This window comes from Cynocephalus volans, chromosome 3 (assembly GCF_027409185.1).
Source record: "Cynocephalus volans isolate mCynVol1 chromosome 3, mCynVol1.pri, whole genome shotgun sequence".
Classification (NCBI taxonomy): domain Eukaryota; kingdom Metazoa; phylum Chordata; class Mammalia; order Dermoptera; family Cynocephalidae; genus Cynocephalus; species Cynocephalus volans.
The window spans coordinates 22,918,990-22,942,811 of record NC_084462.1 but is presented as its reverse complement, the minus strand read 5'-3'; the positions used below and the strand labels follow the sequence as shown (position 1 = coordinate 22,942,811).

Here is a 23,822-nt window from a genome sequence, read left to right as displayed (position 1 = left end):
TGGCTCTTGTAAAAGTAGGAGAAAGCTCTGTTCCTTGGCTTCATGTTTCTATCAGGGCAGATTTCTGCTACTGTGGAGGTTCTCAAACTTGATCACACATCTGGGTCAGCTGGAGGGCTTGTTAAACCACAGATGCTGAACCCAGCCTCAGAGCTACTGATCCAGCAGGTCTGGAGCACGGCCTAAGATTGGGCATTTCTGATGACTTCCAGGTGACACTGATGTTGCTGGGGGGAGCCACTGCTCTAGAATAATGTTTTTTGCCTCTCTTATTACCTTCCCTTGCTTCTCTCCATGGGAAAAGCAGTGATTTGTCCTGTATTTGAAAGAAGGAACCAGGAAAGCAGGGCTGGGCCACATCTGGTCTCTTCTTTTGGACCTACCTGCAGGGATGATGAGTTCTGGTCATTCCTCTCCTTGAAAGAATGTCCACTTCCTAGGGAGCAGGCCTGTGATTGAGTGTAATTGTTCTGTAAGCCTTGTTACCAACAGCAGTGCTGGAGGGGAGGGGCCTGCTGTAGCTCTCCAGGTGCCTTTAATTCTGAGGCGAAGTATGAGGATGCGCCCATGGTGGACACACACTAAAGCCACGTCCTTGATCTAGCATTACAGCATAATAAAACTGGTATTTTGACTCTTACATATTTGTCTCCCATATTTTTTTCCTTGATTAGTTCTGAATTAAAGAGATGAGAAAGGACTATTTTAAATTGCCTCCCTAATATCCCACCTGCACTCAGCGCTCAAGCAGTGGTAGCTGTGATGATTATTATTACTTCCTTAGCATTAGAAACCTAAACTCAACCGGTACTGATGAAATCTCTAGTGAAGAATGATATTGTGGGGTACGTGAAAGATGAATACACATTGCCTCGAAGCCTGTGGACGTCCCTATGGTTCTCCAGTGAAAATGAGTGTGTACCTAGCACCTATGTTCCAGGCCTCGTGTCAAGTGGCATCACACATGGAAACTGCCTTCCACTCAGGTAGAGGAACATCACAATTACCAGCACCTATGAGACAGGTGGACAGCACCCCACCCAAGGGTTGTTAGGTTCCAGAAAGGGAAGTTGTAGCTGAAGGGGTGGGGGAAGCTTGGGTGTTGTGTTGCATGAGATTGGGTGACAGAGACTGGAAGTCAAGGAGCATAGGTAGCACTACTAGGTAGCGCTACTAGCTAGCACTACCACCATTACTAGGAGCAAAGCAGGTGCAGGGAAGGTGGACTTGGAGCATGAGCATTAAGAGTGGAGTCCACACCTACCAGCTGTGGCCTTGGACAGGGAGGGCCTCACTCCTCAGAGAGGGTTTTGGAGGAGCCTGTCTTAGACACCTGGATGATCTCCACGGAGGTGATGCCCTTGCCCGCCACACGGTGTCTGCTGTGCAGCTAGTTCAAGGCGGTCTCTGCCAGCCTGGCTTGCTCCTCAGCATCATCCAGCTCATGCACTGTCTTCTTGTGTCGAGCTAAGGTCTGGTTGGCCTGCTCCTCCTGTGACAAAGGCATGACGGAAAAAGGGGTGTAAACCTGGCTTGTTCTGGTTAAGTGTGCATTTTCATCAGTTCTACAGAGACATCTAGGAGGCCAATTGTTCTATAAAGACTTGTTACAAAGCAGCAGTCCTGGTGGGGAGGAGCATCCTCCAGCTGGCCAGAGACAACCACCTTCAACGCTTTTAGCTGATTCTTTTTGGCTTTGATGCCCATATTTCTAAATAAAATGTGCTTTTGTTGCTGCTTCTGTAATTTGTGGTTTTAGGCATTATCTATAGGTGCCCCACTGTGGAAGGTGAGGATTTAGCTCTTTTCCCAGCTCCTCCCACACATTTTCCATCTCCTGGTCTTCCCAGTAGAGTTGTAGTTATTTTGGTTAGAACCAACTTTTTTTTGGTTAGAACTATATTTACTGTCAGCTTGCCCTTTATAGAGCCTTTCAGGAAGGGCTTTGGGTATGAGGATGGCTGATGGATTCAGTGTGGTGGCCCCAGACCTGGCAGCAAACGACGGCAGTTACTGTCTATGTCTTGGAGTGGGGAGTGTGTAGGACGTGTGATGTAGGGTTGAGACTTGAAACTGCCATTTGCTAACCATTTGACTTTGACTCTAACTTTTACAAACAACATAAATGAAAATTGCACTCTCAATCTGTTTCCTTGCCTGTGAAATGGACTAAGAATATATCTGTCTTCCTGCCTCAGAATCAGGAGGATCAAATAAGGGAAAGCCCTTTGTAACGGTCTGATGGGGATGGAGAGGTTGTTCTTGCCAGAGGCCACAAGCATCAGTGGAAGCAGGACAAAGGCATTAGGACCTTCCCAGGGTTTAGATCATACCTTCAATGGTTACATTAGTTAATGTGGTGTTTATGGGGATATTTTCATTTTGTACATGTTCTTATCTCCAGTGTGTAGTGTCTGGTTCCCTTGCAACACAATACCGAAGACGAGGTACCACGGACATGAAACTCACAGAGTCATCTTTGGGCCAATACTTGATTCTTTCCTCATGGTTAATTCTAATCAAGGCTGGTGACCTGGGCGGGGAAGCAAGCATTGGGGAGGGGGGCGGGAGGTGGGGCAGAGGGCAGGGAGGCGCATTGAGCACTCACTGCCTCTTCGATCTGCCACTTGTAAACCTTCAGCTTGTTTTGCAGCTTTTCCACCAGCTCCTGCATGCACTGGTTGGCTTTGTGGTCCTCCTCAGTCTGGAAGACCAGCTCTTTGAAGCCACGCTCGTTCTTGGGCACCATCTTGACCGCCTCCACATGCTGTTTCTGCTCACTGTCCAGCTCCATCTCGACTTCCTTGATCTGAGGGAAGAAGAGAGGAATGCAGCTGAGGAAACGTGTGAACTTCAGAGCTCAGTGGCCTCCGACGGGGATGCCATGGCTATAATGCCCATCTCCTGCCCAGAGGTGAGGAGATGAGCCCTGGACAGGAGAATTGGGTGGGCTCTACCTTTTACAGGCCATGCTGAAGTCATCAGACAGTCACTTCCCATGAGCCTCAACTTTCCTCCTCTGGGAAATGGGAGAGTCAGGAGGTCAGACAAGGTGACTGAACCTTCTGGGCCCTTCCAGCTTCATGGGTTAAAGACTAAGTCTTGTTTTCTTTAAGTGAGTAATAAGAGGGAGCAAGAATATTGGGAACTGCTCTGCTTGGAGGCTAAGAACATTCTGGGGAGAAAGTTAACAGGGAGAGAAGGAGGAGGAGAGGAGAACTTTAGATAAATAAATTAGAGCTATTGTCTCAACTTCCTTTTCTTTCCTAGCATTTGCATAACCCAATTCCTAATCAAATGCAGGGCACATTTTTGGCAAAAGACATGCTACCCTGCCTGGCCAGATCCCCCTGGCCTCTCTCCTGGCTTAGCTCAGTGTCACTCTCACCCTGGCTTCCAGCTTCCTAATCGTACACTTCCCTCCTTTCAGAGCCAGCTGCTCGGCCTTCTCCATCTTGGCCTGCAGGTCTTTGATGGTGACCTCATAGTTCTTAACTTTCTCCAGGTGCACATAGTGGTCCTGCTCTTGCCAGAGTTCTTCCGCCATGCGGGCAGCCTGCAAGTGGGGTGGAGAAGAGTGAGTTGAAGTTGGGTGCTCCTAGGCTTGTAGTGCCTTTGAGAGATGAGGGACCTTGTCTCCTGGTCTCTGGGAAACCAAGTAGTTGACAAGAGGATCCCTGCTGACATGCTGCTGGGGTTTGGTGGAGGAGGTGTTCCATGCTCCCATGTACCACTGAGTAGTTGGGGGTGGCAGGCTCATGCACTCACAAAGCTTTTCAAGCCCATGGACTCCTGCCAGCAGGGGGCACTCAAGCCAAACACTTTGCTGCCACCTCCCTGAGGGGCACAGCCTGGAGGGTGGAAAAAGCACAGCATCTGGAGTGGGAAGACCTAGGACTGCGTCCAGCCCCTGTACAATTTTCAGCAAGTTGCTTATCCCCTTTAGCCCCTTGTTCTTCCATTCATTCCACAAATATTCACGGAGGGTCTACTATATACTGGGCATGGGTCTATGCTCTTGGGAGGTAATGCCAAATAAGACCAACAATGTTCCTGAGCTCCTGGAATTTTGATCAAGTGGGAGGAGCCTGACAATAAAAATCTGTATTCCCTCATCTTCAAAGTGGGGATAAACAGAACCCACCTCTCAAGGTTGGTGTGAGCACCCAGAGGGATACAGGGGTGAAAACACTTGGTGGCACATCTTGCTGATATCCACCTCTAAGCTCCCAGGTATGGTATCCATCTTCCTTTCACTAACCCTTCCCTCAAGGCTGGTTTAACACTCCTCCTTGCCAAAAAGACTGCCCAGATGAGCCCACTTCGATGGCTCCTTTGATCTGAGTCCCCTGGCCTCACACTTTAGTCTTTCACGTGATCATGTCTACTTTTATGTGTTTGGCTTTTTAGAAAAGCCTTGGGCTCCCACAGAGCAAGGCCATGTCCCCCCAGCAGGACCTCATGAGCAAGTCCACAATGACCCATGCAGGAAGGATGTGCCCTTCCAGCTGTGGGTGGCCTGGTCCTCACCAGGCACTCAGGCCCCACCACCAGCAGCATGTGAATTTACAACTGTCATGGACTTCTTGGCCCTCTCATCAGCTGAGCGGAACTCACTGATGAGCTCCTCGTGCTCATTGGAGATGCACTGGACATCTGACTCCAGCTTGCACTTGACCATGAGGAGGCTTTGGTTCTGGCAGAGGAAACAAAGACATTGCTTTGAGCCAGGAGTCTGTGTGGCCCTTCTCATGCCCAGGAAAGAAAATGACCCTCTCCCAGACACACTTCCAGACCCTCCAGCAGAAAATGACCCTGGGCCCTCTCTGTGGGTTCAGGTCTCTCCCCTGCATTCCTCTCTGGGTTTTAGAGCCGAACTTGTATCTTGAATAGCCCAGGAATAACATCATTTAGGCCTGGGGTGGGTGGCAGCTCTGAAACAATCCTGAACTCAGGGCTGGTTCGAGTGCCCAAGTTCAAGCCCCAACATTCCCATTCTTACCTCTAAAATAAGGTCATTATTCCTATATGTCTCATGCACATTTATTCTTTTGATGAATTCACAGGAGATGATAAGTAAGGATTTAGCTATGCTGGTAAAGGACTGTGCTGTGAGCAGTAAGCAATATTAGCATCATCATTGGCAGCAAATGGGGGTCCCAGATGTTGTCTGTGTATAAGCCACTCAACTTTCTGGGCCATAGTTTTTCATTTGTAAAATGACTATGGAATATTCTAGATCTCTTCCAGTTCAAAGGTCTAAGATACACTGGGGGTAATGGTGGTCCTCAAAATTGGCTAAATCATCAGCACCTCCTGGGGAGCTTCTGGAAGTTCAGATTTCTGGGGTCAAAAATCTCTAGGCAAGAGCCCAGGAGTCTGCCTTGTAAAAGTTCTGCACAACAATGTACATATAATTAACATTACTATACTACACACTTGAAAATGGTTTAAGATGATACATTTTACATTATGGATTTTTTTTGTGTGTGTGACCAGTAAGGGATTCGTAACGCTTGGTTTGGTGTTGCCTGCACCGCGCTCAGCCAGTGAGCGCACAGGCCATCCCTATATAGGATCCAAACCCATGGCCTTGGCGCTCCCAGTGCCGCTGCGCTCCCAGTGCCACATTCTCTCGAGTGAGCCACAGGGTCGGCCCATGGATTTATTTTTTACCACAATTTTTTTAAAAAGCTCTACAGGTGAGTTTTGAGGATTTGCTGAGTCGGAGGCACTGCCAGCCTCTGAGTTTTGAGGGGTACTTACATGGTTTGGACGCTGTCTCCCCAGCACTACCCCCACCTTGGCCCAAGTGTGAGCTAAAGTGGCACCAACCCAGGAGCTGCTCTCCTACCTGGATGTTGACCTCATTGTGCTACTCGGTGATCTCCACCACCTCCTGCTCCAGCAGCTTGTGGAAGTGCTCACTGCCCTGCAGGCTCAAGCGTACCTCCTCCAGCTCTGTCTGCAGCAGGCTCAGGCACCACTCCCGCAGGTTGTACTGCTCCCTCATCTCTTTGTGCTGCCGGGCATCCTCATCCATCTGGACCTGCAGGTCCTGGAGGGCATATGGACCTGGTCTGAGCCCATACACTGGGCTCTGGTTCAACCTGGGGCTGACCAGGCCTCAGGGCCTGTGAACTCCCCAAGGGCAGGTCTGTGCCCTGCTCTCTTCCTCTGTGACTTCCACCTCCCACCCCTGCCCCAGTTTCACACTGAGTCCAATCCATGAAGGTCACAGTAGGAAGCTGGGGCAGAGGTGGGAGGTGGAGGTCACAGAGGAAGAGAGCAGGGAACAGACCTGCCCTTGGGGAGTTCACAGTCAAGGCCTAGCTGGGCCAGGGCCCTGGTGTCCAGATGACTTGTTACTGGGAGGTCAACACGAGGTTAAGACTTTCCCAATGGCAGAGTCCCTGGTGTTCCTAGCAAGGCCTTCTCAAGGAGGCCTTCCCTGATGGCCTTTGACAATTACACCCTCACCAGGTAATTCCCAGCACCCTTCCTCTGCCCTCTCATTTCTCCATAGTACTTATCACCATTTTTAATACTGCAGTTTTATTTATTTGTTGCTTATTGTCTACCTGCAGGGATGTTTGTCTGTTTTATTCACCCTTGTACCCATAGCACCTAAAATAGTGTCTGTATAGAGCAGGTCCCCATTAACAAGTGTTGAATATGTGGATCCTTTAAAGACCAGCCATATGATGAAGGGTGATAAAGAGGACTTCAACTCTATTCGTGTTCATTTCTTAAGGCAAGTGGTGGGTATGTAGATGTTTGTTATGTTCTTTATTTTTCTATGTCTGAAATAGTTTATAATAAGTCAAAAATGATTTTAAAAGTCAAGACAGGCCCAACTTCCTGTTTCCCTCCATTCTTCCCTCTTTCTAGTTGTCCAGGATGTGGACATTGTTGGTTGGGTCCTCTTGTTTATATGGTCCCCAAGTCTTCTGCTCCCTCAACTGCCAGCCTCCCCACATTCTCACTCTCATGCCTTTATCCTTGCTGAAGACATGCATGAAGTCAGTTCCCTGTAAGCCCACAGGCTCTACTGATGGTGGCTTTCTATGTGATGAGTTTCCCTTCCTCCCAGATTGCTACCTTGATTTGCTGCTGCAGCCTTTTCAGTGTCTTCACAAGTTCTCTGTTGTTCTTGCTGGCATGGTTCAGCTGAATTTCCAACTCATTCAGGTCTGTCTCCATCTTTTTCTTGAGCCGAAGTGCCTATGCCTGGCCCTTGGCCTCTGCCTCCAGGCTGGCCTGCAAGGACTTGATTGCCTGCTAGTGGTTCTTCCTATAAGTCCAAACAGAGAAGACCTTGACATATTGGGCATGCTGTTCAGTCTGTGCTAACCCTCCCTAGGTAAGGGGTCTCTGAGAATCAGTGTGGGTATGGCCACCATGTTGTGAAATTAAACGAACTTTTAAAGCATTTAAGTGGGGGAGTATCATTCTTTGGGGAAAGGAAAGGAAGGTCATATTTACTGAATGTTTACATGTAACATGTAAAACAGCCCTGCAAGGAAACTGGGGCTCAGAGATCCTAAAAAACATGCCAAAGTTCACCCTTTTAGCCCATAATGGAGTCACGATTCAAATCGAGATGCCAAAGTCCCTGGTTTTTCCATTAGAAACTGTGAGCTTTGACCATACAAGTCAAGTTCATCTTTCTCTTCAAAACAATAGTCATTAATTGGTTGTATTTAATATATAATAATTATATTGTAATCAACACTGTAAATGTTTCCATAAAACCCTTATATAAGCTGTATTGATCTCCTTTTACAGAAAGAGACCAGAGGAGGTAATTGAGGTGTTCCATAAACATTTGTTGAATTGAGGGAAATATATGGTTAGGATATAAAGATCCTGTCTCCCACCCTTTCAGAAATCCCCAGCCCCACATTGTATTCACTTCAGTTCTACTCTTGAAAGCCCCACAGGTAGGCACCTTGCTTGATATGCAGCACCTTAAGATGTATTCAATTTCCAGATATGGGAGGGGGTATTATGACATTCTCAAAAGTGAATGAAATAGTTCTTCACTTTCACTTACATAATAAGTATAAGCAAAAATTACAAAACATTGTTGAAGAAAATTTTAAAAGTTCTAAATAAATGGAAAAACATACATGTTCATCGATCAGAAGACTTAATATTAAGTCTTATTATTATATATTGTTATTATTCATATAATAATATATTATCATATATTATTATATATTAAGACTTATTATTAAGTCTTCTGTTAAGGTGGCAATAATGCCCAAATGGAGCTACAGATTCAACATAATCCCTATCAAAATCCCAGCTGCTTCTTTGCAGAAATTCACAGACTGATCCTAAAATTTAAATGGAAATTCAAGGGAACCAGAATAATCAAAACAATCTTGAAAAAGAACAAAGTTGTAAGACTCACATGTCTAAATTTCAAAGCTTATTACAAAGCTACAGTAATTAAGATAGTATGGCCCTTGCATAAAGATAGACATGTACATCAGTGGAATAGAATTGAACATCCAGAAATGAGCCCTCACATTTATAGTCAATTCATGTTCAACGTTGATACCAAGACCATTCAATGGGGAGAGAAGTCTTCAAAAAATGTTGCTTGGATAATTGGATATCCACATGCAAAAGAGTGAAGTTGGACTCCTACTTCACACCATACACAAAAATTAACTCAAACTGGATCAAAGGCCTAAATGTAAGAGCTAAAACTAAAAGGAGGAAATATAGGCATAAATCTTTTTGACTGGATTAGGCAATGGGTCTTCAGATATGACCTCTAAAGCATAAGTGAGCAAAGAAAAAAAAGATAAATTGGACTGTTTCAAAATTAAAAATTTGCGATTCAAAGGACACCTTCAAGGAAGTGAAATGGTAACACACAGAATGGGAGAAAATATTTATATATCATATATCTGATAAGAGTCTAGTATCCAGAATATATAGAGAACTCTTACAACTCAACAATAAAAAGACAAATAACCCAATTTTTTAAATGGGCAAAGAAGAGACATTTCTCCAAGGAAAATATACAAATGACCAGTAGGCATATAAAAGATGCTCAGCATCATTAGCCATCGTGGCTAAAATACTATATTCTAAGATGTTTGGAAACTAGAGAGGGCCACATCAGTGTAAGGTACTGTCATGATTCCCATTAACAGATGAGAAAACTGAGGTTCAGAGAGGTTCACCTAAATTGCCAAGGTTATGTGACTAGTAGCTAGTAGGTAGTAGGTAGCAGAGACCCAGGTTTCCAGAGTCTACTCCATTATACTGCCTAAAAAGTCAGCCTCCCATTCTGTCAGCTCCATAACTAGTAGCTTCAGATTCCTCTTCTTTTTCATGGATTCTCCAGTTGATGTCAGCTTTAACCTGAGCCAGTTCCAACTGAATTTGAATCACCTTGCTCTCTTCAACCTACCAGGAATATAAATATCAGTCTTTCTGGCCAAGAAGGTATGCAGTACCTGGCCAAGGCTCTAGCCCCCAAGGTGACAGCCACATGGTTACCTCCAGGGAAGACTCAGCTTCTTCTAGGGCCACCTGGAGTTCTTCCTTCTCAATCTCCAATTTTTTTCTTCAACTTCTGTAGCTCTTGCACACTCCATCCTCCCTCACATAGCTGATCAATGAGATCCATTATCTCCTCTGAGAAAGGAATATTAACGTCAATAAGGCTCACAAGGACCACCAGCATCCCAGGGTCATGGCATGTGGCACAGTCATTCCTCTGCCAGGGCAAGAAGCAGGCACTCTTAGCCTCACTGGTCAAAAGGGAAGCAATTTACCCCACATCGTAGACTCATGGAATATCAGGGCCTGGACACTGGAGAACATCGGATTCAAGCCCCCCTTTTTATAGAAGCGGGGCTGAGGCCCAAAGAAGAGTGAGGAAGCACAGAGCAGCTTTGCGACCAGTGCCCAGGATTGCCAAGTCCTGTTAGTCCTTCCTTTCTCAGAGAGTCCTCCCCATAGTTCATCTGCACAAGAACACCATCGGGGAGAATTAGAGCCTCTCTGATCTCCTTCTTCAGTTTGAGACCCCTCAGTTGTCCACCCAGAGGAACTCCTGGTAACACGCTGCACCTTACAGCAGGTACAAATCTCAGCCCACAACCAGAGATGTCCAAGAAATAAAAACTGTTTTGATTCATTCATGTCCAAACTTAATTTCTAAACCAAGTCTTCTTGAGTTCAGAGAAACCTCATTTAATCCAGGGCTTTCCTGCCTTGGCTTCTAAGTTCTAGGTGGCTTTTGGAGGAGGTTGCAGGACATCATCTAGGTCTCAGTTGTTGCTGTTCACCTGTGCTGGCATTATTGGCACACCCACATCTCACATAGCCTGTGTCATCTATCCCCGGATGTGGTGGCTGTTTCTGGAACATTGTCTATTGCACTACTCTGGGACTATGAGGAACACTGTGATGCTGCCTTGTACCCTCTAAGCCCAGTCAGGCTGGTCAGCCATTCTCCTCCATGGCTCCCACCATGCTGGGGCTACTTTACAAGATTTGCTCCCACCTGGGCATCACGTTCCAGGTGAGGTACATATTTCTCTGCTCTTAACCCCAAGTTGCTTGGGACTTTTCTCATCTGCACTGGGAGCTGGCGGGGACCCTCACCAGTGCCTGATCATTGTCCCCCTCCTATTTTCCTTCCTCTCCTAGTCCAGCAAACTTTATTTGGTTCAGCTGTTCCTCTCTAATCTTTAACTCATGTATTTACTTTATGCTCAAGTCCTTCACTTTTGAAATGAAGTGGAGCCCTCACACCTCAAACACTTGACGCTCCAGATTGTCTCCTCTAAGCAGACAACTCCCTGTAAGGGATTCATAAGACCATGGGCAGGTTTGGGGACTGTCAGGACCTTCCACCTTTACCCTCCTTTGCAGCAACTGTACATCAGCCACCCTGCGACTAAGATACACTCTAGGGAGAAAGCAGGGTGGGGGAACTGGAATTGACTGAGAAAACCCTGCATTGACTGAGATTTCATTTCTGCTGCTCAGCAGATGAGGCCCCAAGAACAGTTCTTCAAAATAAAAAAAGTAACATCTCTTGCACAACTGAATTTGTGGTTAGAAATCTGTGCCTACCGCAAAAATAAATAATGCAGTCAAATCTCTAAGGCAAAATGATCTTCAACAGGTAACCAACATTTTTCAAGCAATATCCAACAGAATGAAATTCCAGCCTGTGAGTCCTGTATTGAAGACATATGCATATGTACATATATTATTATATTTACATATGATCTATTTGTATGTATATAAATACTCTACTAAGTGAAGACATCACGTTTTATCTTATTTCATTGTCGCAACTTCACAAGGAAGATAGTAGTATTTTCTCATTTTATAGATGAGGAAACTGAGGCACAGAAAGCTTAAGGAACTCACCTAAAGTTACACTGCCAAGTGCCCAAGTACCTCTACAAAATGCTTGCTAGCCAATCAATAAACTGTTATCGAGCACCTACGATGTGCCAGGCGCTCAAACCAATGATGTGTGTGGGAGGAAGGGGGGCTCTTGCTGTGTCCCTGTCCCTGCAGGCCCACCCCACCTGCCTGCCCTGAAACTCACCCTGCAGTGTCTTGTTCTCCAGGGACAAGGTGCTCCAGGGACTCTTCACGAGCAGTCTTGATCTTGAAGCTCTCTGTCATGTATACGCGGCACTCCTTCTGTGAGCTGTCCACCTCCACCTGCAGCTCCTCACACTTCTGCTGCCACTTTGCCAGCATCTTGTCAAAGACCCGCCGCTTGTTCTCCAGAGCAGCAGCTGCAGCATTGGCCTGGGGTAAGGTGGTAATGGCCTCAGGAGGTCTGGCTTTCCTGCGCCTTTCCCTTCCTTTTGCCTCCCACCAGCCTCCCTTCCTGTTCCGCAGTATCTCTGGTGACCACAGACTTCTTGGAAATTGGGGTATAATAAGCACAGACAGGGAGTGTGCAAAGAGCTGTATTTCAGTTCTAAAACTCCTACTGATAGATGCGTGACCTTGGACAATCCACCTTATTTTCCCAGGCTAGAATTTTTTTGGACATAAAATGAGAAGTTTGGGCCACAACGGCCTTCCTGGGTTTGTAACATTTGATATAACGCCCCATAACCTGTTTTCTATAACATAGTAATGTACATTATACTTCATTATCCAACTCAAAACTGATTATTCTTAGACTTTATTTTTCCATAGACCTTTGATCTTTCTCACAACTCCTAGCAATTGTGTATTTGCCGTTGTGCAATATCAGATTTTGTAAAGTTTTGCTTAATTTATTATTTTGGGAGGAGCAAAATTTTTTGGGTTTCAGGACTTTTTTTTTTTTGAAGCCTCTCGCATGGATATGAACTCCTGCCTACGTGGCCACTGGATGTGGCCATGGTCTTCAAATCAGCAGTGCATGATCCCTCACAGCCAGCATGAATCATGGTCCTTTCTAGACCAAGACCAGGGAGGTGTGTGCCAGTGAAAATATTTAATCCTGCTAGAGACTGGCAAATCAGTATGAACTAGGCATGCATGTAAATATTTAGCCACACAGATGGTTTGTGTAAGAGAGAGGAGAATAGGGAAGATGCGTTGGGTAACTTCCTGGAAGCAATTTTTACCCTTGTCGATGGACCTGTTTAAATAGTGGCTTGTTGAGTGTTAAGGTCTCATACACACATGCTCAAGCAGGAGCCCACGTCCAGTGAGCTCCTGAAGACAAACCCTGTGCTACACCCTCTGGGGCCACAGGTTTCTTCCTGATAGCTCCAGACACATGACAGTTTCTCCCCAACTCTGCTGTGGGCTCTCTGCCCTGGGAAATAGGCAGTCTTTGAGCATTCGGCCCCCTGACCTTCTCTAAGTCGATGGTGAGATCCTTGACTTCTGCTTGGAGTCTCTGTTTGTTTTTCTCGAGGGAGGTGGCCCAGGCCTGGGCAGCTTTGGCACCTCTTCTGCTTCCTGGAGCCTGACAGCCAGCTTCCTCCTGTGAGGGAGGGCCAGAGGGGCCGTTAAGGAAAAACGGGAGCATGCAGGCATGGCCTCCACATTGCTTAGGTCAGGGCAGGGGGTGGAGTGTGTGGCACTGAGCTCTGATATCAATGTCAGAAAAGATGCAGACAAAAGGGAGAGAGTTTAGAGGAGAGCAACTGCTGTCCGTTCACTCATTCATTCATTCAACAAATATTTATCATTTCTACTTTGTGCCAAGTATTGTTCTAGACATCAGGGATACAGCAATGAATAAAGCAAAGATCCCTGCCCTTATCAAAGCAGGGAAGGGGACAGACAGTACAGTGTAGCAGGGGGTGACTGAGTCTTAAATGAGGGCTCAGGGGAGGCTCTCTGAGAAGGTGACGCAGGAGCAAAGGCCTGAAGGAGTGGAGGGTGGGGGCCCTGGGTGTTGCTGGAGTAGAAGGTAGAGATGAGGTTAGGGACTGAGATTTAGGGTTTGCCCGGGGATGGGAGCCTTGTGATGGGACCAGGCAGCTCCTAGCCGCTCTCAATAGAAAAGGGCTGGAGGGCAGGAGGTGGAGATTACAGGAAGGCAGATTTAGGATCAATGTAAGAAAGAGCTTTAGGTGAAAGCGTTGTGTCCCCTGGAAGATACTATGCATTATTGCTCTTGTATCAGCAGAAATTCCAGTGGATAGAAGGGACCAGTAAGCAGGCTGGGGTCCCCGCCCCTGCCTGGCCCAGAGTGGCTCACACATAGGGCTTCCCTGGGTGCATGGGCCCACAGACGCCTGGGTCAGCCTCTTCTTATGCCAGAGAGTGGCTCAGAGCCACATCCAGACGTCCACCCTTATTTCCTTAGGCCCATCAAGCAGGGTTGCTGCTAGCGAATGAGAGGGAAAGCTCAAAGGAGCTGAGGGTATTTGCCACAAAGCTGGTAAGCTGGCAGACTGGAGACCTTTGCCACTGAGTGTGGGTCATGTCCTCTCAGTATCATCCCAGGCCCATTGAAGGGGAACCTGCATTCCAGCAAGGCCTGCAGATGTTTCTTGAGCACTTCAGAGTTGGAGAAGCCCTGCCTAGAACTGGAACCCTGGCGACTCGCAGGTGACCTTGAGTGGACCAAGGTGGAGGACATAAGTAGACAGCTCTTAAGGGGTGGGACTCTGAGGGTTGGTGGTGCGTGCAGTGAAGATTCTGCTGAGGGCACAAAGTGGACTCTTTGCCCAGACACTCTGTTCTCGTCTTAAGGGAACCTGTGAGCTTTCTTCTCCTGGGCTTGGCCCTGGCCTCAGCAGTGACTGATGTGGTGGTGAGAGCCCCCCCCCCCCGCCAGTGCCTACCTGCCCAGCTGGCCCAGCTCTCCCAGTACAAGGATGATGCTCACTTGGTCTCCTCCAGCACCTCGGTCCTCTGGATGGCATCGGTCTCATACTTGGTCCTCCAGGTAGTCATCTCAGTGTTGAGTTTAGATATGAGGCACTGCAGCTCCATCTTGCCTCCCTGCTCTTCCTCGAGCTGCTCTTTCAGCAGGTCTAAGTCATGCAGGCATTGGTGAGACTCGCCAAGGCTGCACTGTGAGACTGTGGGGACAAGCCTGTCGGGCCCACTGGGTCTTTCTACAGCCCCTGGGACCATAACATTGGATCAACAGTGATGGCAAGTAAAGGGCGGGGGAAAGACACATGATTCTACAATCCTAACCATTAGGGTTTTATTTTCCTTCTTTTCATCCAATTATTGTCCATAAGGATATGTAATTTCATTTAGTCACACACATCACGTGCTATAGTTTTGTAGTTAACCTTTTACTTGGTATTGTATCAAATATTTTTCATGTTCCTTCTATATCTTTACAACCTATAACTTTCTTTATGGAGGCAACTGTGTTACCACCCACCCTTCCCCCAAACAAACCTTCGACTCTTGATCCAGCTGCCTCTTGTAATCATCCACTTGCGGTGTTAGAGATGTCTTTATCTGTAAGGATTTGATGAGCTGGCTCCGGGATTCTTCATATTCCCAGCTCAGTTCACTATTTTCAGCTGAGTGAGAAGGGAACGGAAGAAATATGGGATGAAGAACTGGTCTCCCAGTCAGATCCTAGGTCTCCCAGGGCACTGCTCCTAGAGAGCCCGATAGATATGGCGGCTTGGTCAACTGAGCTGGAACAGGGAGCACAGCGAACCACAATACCAGCTGTGCATTAAGTGAACCCAGGAGGGGAGCAGTGCCCAGGGATTGCCAACATCCAGGTGACTTGCATGGAGTTAGGGACCTCAGGTAACGAACCCCCCAGCTCCCGACTGTTAGGAGATACAGCGAAAGGAGTTTGGAGAAGACAGTGGGGCAGAGAGTGTTTACTTTGTAAAATGTATTTGTCACCATCCCAGATCCTATACTGTCATCTGTGGAATGATTCCTGGAGCCAGCAGCTAGGAAGAGGTCCATGAGCCAGAGAGGAAGAGCAAGGGTTTCCAGCTCCACTCTGTAAGTCACTTCATCTCATTGAGCTTCACTTTTCATCCATCAAATGAGGATATTGATTTCTTTTTTTTTTTTTTAAAGATGACTGGTAAGGGGATCTTAACCCTTGACTTGGAGTTGTCAGCACGAGGCTCCCCCAAGTGAGCTAACCGGCCATTCCTATATAGGGATCCGAACCTGTGGCCTTGGTGTTATCAGCACCACCCTCTCCCAAGGGAGCCACGGGCCGGCCCAAGGATATTGATTTTTAAAAGTATTCAGAATGCAGGAAATAAGGCCAAAGGATGTGTGCACATTCTCTGGATGTCACACTGGAGCATTGTCTAACAGGCCCTCTATGGAGTACTTAGTTTTCTAAGGTATAGTCAAACAAATATACCTTTGTTTGACTTACTGTTGGCCCCTGATAAGAGCCCAGCTTCTGCAAAGTTAGACATTAACTTGTATGCTGATAAGTTGCTAATTATTTTTGTCATAGAGATGCAAAGGATTTCATCTTGTAGGGAAAAGAAAACTAAACTAACTCCAGAGGCTACAGTATTACTGTCCTGTAGGACATTAATCAGTTTAGCACCTAACTTAGCAAACTTATTTTAGCATTCTTTTCCCAGCTGACTACATAAATCTCTGCCCCTCAAATACTCTTTGAAGGCAGCTTTACCATTTTTTATGGTTCCCTTACATGTTCACTTTATATTAGTATGTGGGTCATGTTTTAAAATGTTTGAAGATTATATTTTGTCTGTATGAATGCCCCTTCTGCTGATCTCACAGGGCAGGTAAGAGAACCGGTATGAAGATGCTTTGAATAGTGCTTCCTGTTTTACATTGTAAAGACCTTTGTTACTTGGAATACTCAGCAAGTGTAATAAAATCTCCTTGTCTCACCATAAGGTGGTTGGATGTGAGTTTTCCAAGGCCAAGAAAGCTCTGGGGAGAGGACCTAGCTGCTATTCTTCCTGTTCCCTTGAGGAACCCCGTTTCTTCCCATGCATTACTCCTTAGGAAGCTGCAGGGAGGAGCGAGCTCACCTTGGAGGCAGGTCCTAATGGCGTTGATTTCTGCCTGGTTTCATTCCAGCTCTGCCACCTTGGCATTGGCTTCTGATAAGTTATCTTCCAGCCTCCTGATGTGGGCCTTGGCATTCATCTGCTCAGGAAAAATGAACTCAGTGGGTAGGGGCAGGGGGAGATGCCTAGGCCAAGTCCTCCCTGTGTCTCCCTGGACTTTTGTCCTGCTTCATGTCTGTTCTTCCTGTGTGGCCTCCCAAGATACCTGCCTACTCCTTCTAGAATGTCCCTGTCTCAGAAACCCCAAATGCATCACCATTAACTATCAACATAAACTGCAGAGCCTTTGGGTGGGCACACGGCCCCTCACTCCCTGGCCCGTCTCCCTTTTGTAGCTTCTCTGGACTGCTGCAGACCACGCTCTGTAAGGAAATGTAGTGGGTTGATTTAAGGGAAAATATTAGCATTAGCTCAGCAGTCTGCCGATAAAACAGGAACTATAAAGATGCCTTGTGAATGTCTGAAGTCTGGAGACAGTATAGTTGGCTGAGAAGGGGACCCCCGAGGTATCATCTTGGCTCGTCTGTGGTCCCCCTTTCCTTGTTGTCACAAGAGGGTTCTTCCTGAAGAAGGTGCTCAATAAATACATGTTGAATGGCTTACTTCATTTTCTTTCTTGAATGGATCACTTTTTCTTTGAATCGTGGCAATATATGCCTTTGTCTTATCACTCGTACAAGTCTCTAACTCCTTGAGGACATAGTTATGCTAATGTAATGATAATAGCACATTTATTGAGCATTTCATATGTACTGGGGACTATTGTAGCCCTCACAATAGTGCTATGAGGTAGCAATTATTATCATCCCCATTTTACAGATAAGGAAACCAAAGCATAATAAGGTTATGTAACTTGGCTGAGGTTATACACCCAGCTGGTGGGGTCTGTGATGGATTCATCTCCACAACATCGGGGACATCCCTTGGGTCTGCTGAGGGTCCAGGGAATATTTGTGAAAAGCCAGATGCTGGAGCACGTCCCTCACCTTGGACTTCTGCACCATCTCCAAGCTGGCATCGAGGACGTCATTCTCGGCTTTCGTGACCTGCTTGTCCTTCTCTAGCCTGGACTTGACCCTCTACAGGTTCTCTACATGCTCCTCAGCTTGGCCATGGAGTCTGTGTGCCTTCTTGTGCAGCATGGAGGCTGTTGCCTCGCTCTGCAGGGTGGCAGCCTCCAGCTCTCACTGGTTTCAGCAGCTCGGCCTCCTGCTTGCGATTCTGCTTGATTTGGGGAAGAGGAGAAGCAGAGCTTAGCAGAACTGGCCAGCACCAGCCTCCTTGGGGTGGATACTGTCATGCTCAGGACACCTGCTCAATGGTCCCTTAATACTCCTCCATCCACTAAAAGAATGTCCTGATTGAAATGTCAACCTTCAGCCTCTGGATGGGTTGCCCATAGGATTTGTTTAGATAGTGTTGTATGTTGAATTGTGTCTTCCAAAAGGATATATTCGAATCCTGACCCTGGGTACCAGTGAATGTGAGCTTATTGGGACATAAGGTATTTGTAGATGTAATCAAGTTAAGATGTTATACTGGATTAGTGTGGGCCCTAATCTAGTGACTTGTGTCCTTATAAGAAGAGGGAAATTTGAACCCAGAGAGACACACAGGGAGGCTGTGTGAAGATGGCGGCAGAGACTGGAATGATGCATCTACAAGCCAAGGAGCACCAAGGATTGTTGGCAACCTCTAGCAGCTAGGAAAGCGGTATGGAATGGATTCTTCCTCAGTCTCCAGAAGGAACCAATACTGCCCACAGCTTGATTTCAGACTTCCAGCCTCCTAACTGTGAAAGAGTACAGGTCTATTGTTTTTGGTAATTTGTTACAGCAGCTCTAGGAGACTAACAGATAGCAACTCTTGTTTATTTCTCTCCTTCACCCTATGTAACTTCTAGATCCTCTCTATTCCAAGTGCAGACCACAGGCCAAGGATATCAGCATCACTGGGTGCTCATCAGAAATGCAGAGTCTCTGCCTGTCATATGTTTGGGGATTAAAAAAAAAATGCAGAGTCTCAGTCTTTGCCCCAGACCCACTGAACTAGAATCTGCATTTTAATGAGATCCCAATGATCCATGTGCCCCAGAGTTTGAGAGTCTCTGATCTCGGCCAATGTTCCAGCCACTTGCGAGCACTGGTTATTCCTGCTTGTCTCCCCAACCCAGTCCGTTCTTCACCCTGCCCTGCCCTGCATGGTGCCCTGTGAGGGTAACCCTGAGGGCTGCCTCTCTTGGGCCCCCCTACCCTCTGGTTCCCTGTTGGGCTTGGCCAGAGGGGGCATCATCAGAGGGTGAGAGAAGAAGGTAGTTGGGTTTTTCTCCTGTGCTTTCTTCCTCCAGCATCTTGACAGTGGCCAGGTCCCTCCACAACTCCAGCTTCTGCCAGGCAGCCCCTCCTCCCTGGCTACTGCTGTCATGGCCTCATAACCCTACATCTTCCTGTCCCTTTGGCCCCGGAGTAGCAATACCCGCCCTGTTGCCAGTCTCTGGTGCCTCAGTCCCCTGTTGCTGTCTTCACCCTCTCTACACTGCTAATGTCTCATTATTCAAACCATTTAGGATGATTTTATTTCCTACTGGGATTCTGACCACATCTGGGCATCAGTTTCAGTTCTGGGCACACACCCCCAATGAGTGGACTGTGGCTGGGATGGTGAGGAAGTGGACATGGAGTCCAGGGAACAAGCAACACGTAAAGGATGCTCAGCCTTCCAGTGATAGGAAAACTCCCATCCTGCTTTCAGATATGACTGAGGATCTGCCTTTGTAGGAGAGCTGACTACATAAAATTAGATGCAGAGGGTCATGTGACTTCCACTAGTTCCCGCAATGCCTTCATGCGAATTAGTGGAGGACACAGCCCTACACCAGGAAGTGTGGCTTAGATTTCAGCCCCTACTTGCCTCCCAGCGGCATGCCCTTAGACTGTAGTGTAGTGGGGTTACCACACTGTATTAACCATGTCTTTTATTTTCTGTATTCTCTCTCTCTCTCTCTCTTTTTTTTTTTTTTGGCAGCTGGCTGATATGGGAATCTGAACCCTTGACCTTAGTTTTGGGAGCCCCACACTCTACCAACTGAGCTAACCGGCCAGTCTATTTTCTGTATTCTGATGCTTTTATACCTGGCACCTTGCTTATGCTGGAGGGACTGCACTCCCAGGATTAGCTAATTCCTAGAGAGAGCAAACAGCTGGCCCTTGAGAGCACTATTCCAATGCAAACCCACCAATCGAGAGCCCATACCCCAGCCACCTCCTCCATGGGGTTCTTGAATTCCAGCTACTATCCCCCTGCCCTAATCACCCCAGGACCAGGTACCAGATAACTAGAGACAGCTCATATACCTCAGAGCCCACTGAAATCATTCACACTGGCCAATTCTAAGTCTGCTTACCCTGCCTTGCCTGTTCCTTCCCACAGAAACCACAATAAAGGCTCTTGCTTACATTTTTCCCCTTCTCCCTCTGCCTCCTGACCAACTGAGGTACTTCTCTATGTGGCCCTACATGACATGCTGTACCCTCTCCTCTTGGGAACTGTAGTGACAAGCTATCTCTTCAATGGCCATGTCTCCTGGTGTGTTGATCTTACTCACATTTTCTACTAATAAGTTATATTTTAAAACACCTGCCCTCTGCATCCAGTTTGTATTCTGCTTCCATGAATACTACTGAACTAAGGAGCCCCAGCAGAAACTGGACTGAACCACCTCCTCTTATGCCTACTCTTAGTATTATTTTTATTTATTTATTTGGTGGCTGGCCTGTACAGGGATCTGAACTCTTGACCTTGGAGTTATCAGTACCACACCCTAACCAACTGAGCTAACCAGCCAGCCCTACTAGTAGTAGTAAGTTTATTCTCAAGTTAGCCCCAGGAACTCATCCAGTTCTAACTAGTCTTTATTCCACTGTTCACCATCCAGTATTTTTTCTACCTGCACCTGGGGGTTCCTGGATCCCCTGGGGATGGGTACCTGAGCAGACATGGTTCCACCAGCCTCCTCCAGCCTGTCACTGAGGTTTTTGAGGTCCCAGGACAGGTCACTGCATTGTTTCTCCACCTGGGATGAGATTTAATGATATTGATGGGAGCTATCCAGAGCTCCTCTTTCTCTACTAAAGAATGCTGTGTGACGACCACATCATGTCTGAGAGGCTGGGGGCCTGCACTTGGTGAGCCTCATGCTGTGTCTGCCATGCTCAGTGAAGGGCACTCTGTCCTCCCCACACTGGGTGGGTGTTAGTACCCATTCTACCCCCCAGCACAATTTGGCTGAATTTGGAGTTTTGGTGCATTGTGATTTTTGTCCCACCAGCTTTCTGGCTTCAACCCCTAGAGGATCTCCACCCTCAAGTCTCCCTCTACTCTTTGATCTTCCCAACACATGCTTTCTCCTTTTACACCTTTGCATCTGTGAAGGTTGTCGCTATTTTATTTCCTATGCCTAGAAATTCCTCCCTGTGTCAGCCTTCACCTGCCCCAGGCAGAACTAGCCTCTTCTCCACTGGCTTCAAACCACATATAGCATCTTTGTGTTTCACCTCATAATTAATGTGGACATATAGGACAGTGCCTGGCACACAGGAGGTGCTCAAGAAACAACTAGGCTTTTTAACTGGACACCTGTTCTCTCTATTGGTTTCCTGAGTGGGAATTTCTACTTATGGTTGGACATGTGGCTGGTATTAGAGCCTTTGACTCAAGAAGGGGTAAAAATATTTCTTTACCTTGGCTCTCATTGCCCTCCCAGCTTCCAGCTTTTCCTCCAGCTCTTCAATTCAGGCCTAGCAGAAGCACAGAAGACAAATAAAGGGAAGATTCATCACTCCCACAAAAAGTTAGAAAGTTACCCACTTGGCCTCTTAGAATGGAAAATAGGAAAGAGAGCATATGATGGCCACTGTCAAAAGCAGAAGGAAGCAGGGCACAGAGAACATGTGCAAAGGCCCTGAGGCAGGAAGGAGCCTGGCATATGTGAGACCCAGCATGACCGGACAGAGCAGTGGGAGGGACGGTGGGTATGAGGTCAGAGAGGTTAGATCGTGGAAGGCCTTGTAACCATTGTAAGAACTTTGGATTTAACTGAGTAAGGTGAACATGGGTTGCTCTCCAAGGACTCAGTGGCAGTCTTGCTCCTCAGGAAATATCAGCAGCCAATTAGCAGATGTGAATGAAGAATGCAGAGAAGTGCATTTCAAAAGGAGAGTTCAGGCTTCTCAGTCCTGGACATACCTGGTGTTCCTTTAGTTTCCCCTGCAGTGTAGAATTCAGAGGCTGCTTGTCCTCATGTTTAGAGTTGATAGAATTTATTTCCATATCCCTCCTGCAAGGGAAGGTTTGATCTCCTGAAGAAAGGCTGTGAAGGTAGACCAGCAAGCTGGCAAGGGAATGGAGCCTGGGCTGCCAGAAGAGGGCTTGAACCTGCTGAAACACACTCATCTCCTAGCCCTGGCCTTCTGGGGTGACAGCCCAGAAGGTCTCACCCTGTGGAGGAGCCAGACCCCAGAATCGGCTCCACAGGATTTTATCATTCACACACTCATTCATTCCTTCACACGTTTATTAATGTGGCACATGTTTATTGAGCACCTACTGTGTATCAGACATGATTTGAGTTCTGGGGACACATTAATGAACAAATGGGACAGAAATCACTGCTCTGGTGCAGCTTACATTCTAAGGGCTGCAGAATTGCATTGATGCTTTGCCTTTTTATGGAAAACTTTCTTCTAAAAACTTTCCACAAAAGGCTCTGTCTCCTTTGATGTGTGAGTTCCACATTCAAGGAGCCACATGTGAAAACTAGGATGCCAGATATCAAGTAGATGAGGGGGATGGGCAGGGTCACACACACTTTCTTGGTGTGCCTCAGAAGAAATGTGCCAAGATAGAGATTTAGCTGCACATGCCCCTCACGACAGTCTGTGGTGCTTTAAAACTGCCTTGGTCAAACACACTTCCAAGATGCATTGTCCAGTTTCTACATCCAAAAGGCTTTCCTTCTCTGACTCCTTATCTCCACCCTCTTGGCCACTTTCTTAGCCCAGGTTCTTGCCTGGACCATTGCAGTAGCCTCACAGTTGTCTTCCTGCTTCTGGTTGCTCTCCACTCCACCTGTCCTCCATGTTATTGCCAGTGTGATAGTGATAAAATACCCCCTGAACTCCTTGTTATCCTTGAGAACTGCCCAATTCATAGGTTTCTATGTAGGCTCCCTGGCCTGCTTAGTCCTCAGTGTTCCTGGGGTGGTACTAGTCTCCTTTTCAGGGCCCAATACGTACTGTGTAATGCTGGGAGCTCCCTGTGGACAAGGCAGTACCTACTCCTCTGTGTATTCTCTGTGCTGGGCACAGTGCCTGGCATATAGCAGGTGCCTGAGACATGCATTAAGTATGTAAATCCCTCAGCACAGTGCCTGGCACCTGGCACCACCCAGGAAGCTCTGGCTATTACTAACATTGTGACAGATGAAATGAATGACCACACAGGCATACTTTTTCACCACCTCCTCCAGATCTAGCTTGGAACACTCCATCTCATTGAGGTTGTCGATGGTCATCTTCAAGTCACTCTCTGCTTTCCAATGAGCCTTTTCCACCTCTGCCCAGATTTTCTTTTCCTGCTCCCAGTTATCCTCCAGCTATGAAGACAAGAAAGCAAGAGAAGGTAGAGAAGGGGAGTCTTAGGCCAGAATGCAAGAAGGATCCAGGCTGGGCCTGGTCCCTTAGGTGTGGCATCAGAGAGTCCCTTATGCCCCAGGGGATGTGTGTTTAGTTCCCAAAACTTATCTGAGGACCCTGTGCCCCGGGATGGACTTTGGCCCTCAAGTGGTAGAAACAGCCCCAGCAACTGGATGTTACCTCGTGGAACTGGGTTCTAGGCTTGCTGTTGTTCTTGGTCAGGTGGTTCACCTTGTCCTCCTTAGCTTGCAGGTTGTCCAGGGTTTTCTGGAAGGAAAGATATACACGTGTGTCCCATGAAGTACAGAAGGAGTAGGTGGACAGACCTGGTTCTCGGTCATCACTTCTGAACTTCACGGCCCCTGGGCTTTAGGGAGGCTTTAGTGAACAGCTCTTGAGCACCTGCTCCTGGGTGCCAGGTGAAGCCAGGGCAAACCTGAGCACTCATTAGCTGCAGGTGGGCCCTCAGGGTCAATCGGAGGGTTTGGCTGTCTGGGGAGCATACTGGAAATCTGTGGGGTGCTTCTGGTGTGACAATGATTGGAGGCACAACTGACATTTAACAGGTGATTCCAGGGATGCTGGATGTCCCATCTTGCTCTGGACAATCTGGTACCAT

General features: G+C 47.2%; 1 pseudogene; it reads right to left on the bottom strand.

Moving 5' to 3' along the window:
- Positions 1-1,291: 1,291 nt before the first annotated feature.
- LOC134372480 (myosin-16-like) overlaps positions 1,292-23,822 on the bottom strand; it is a 59,867-nt pseudogene continuing 37,336 nt past the window's right edge.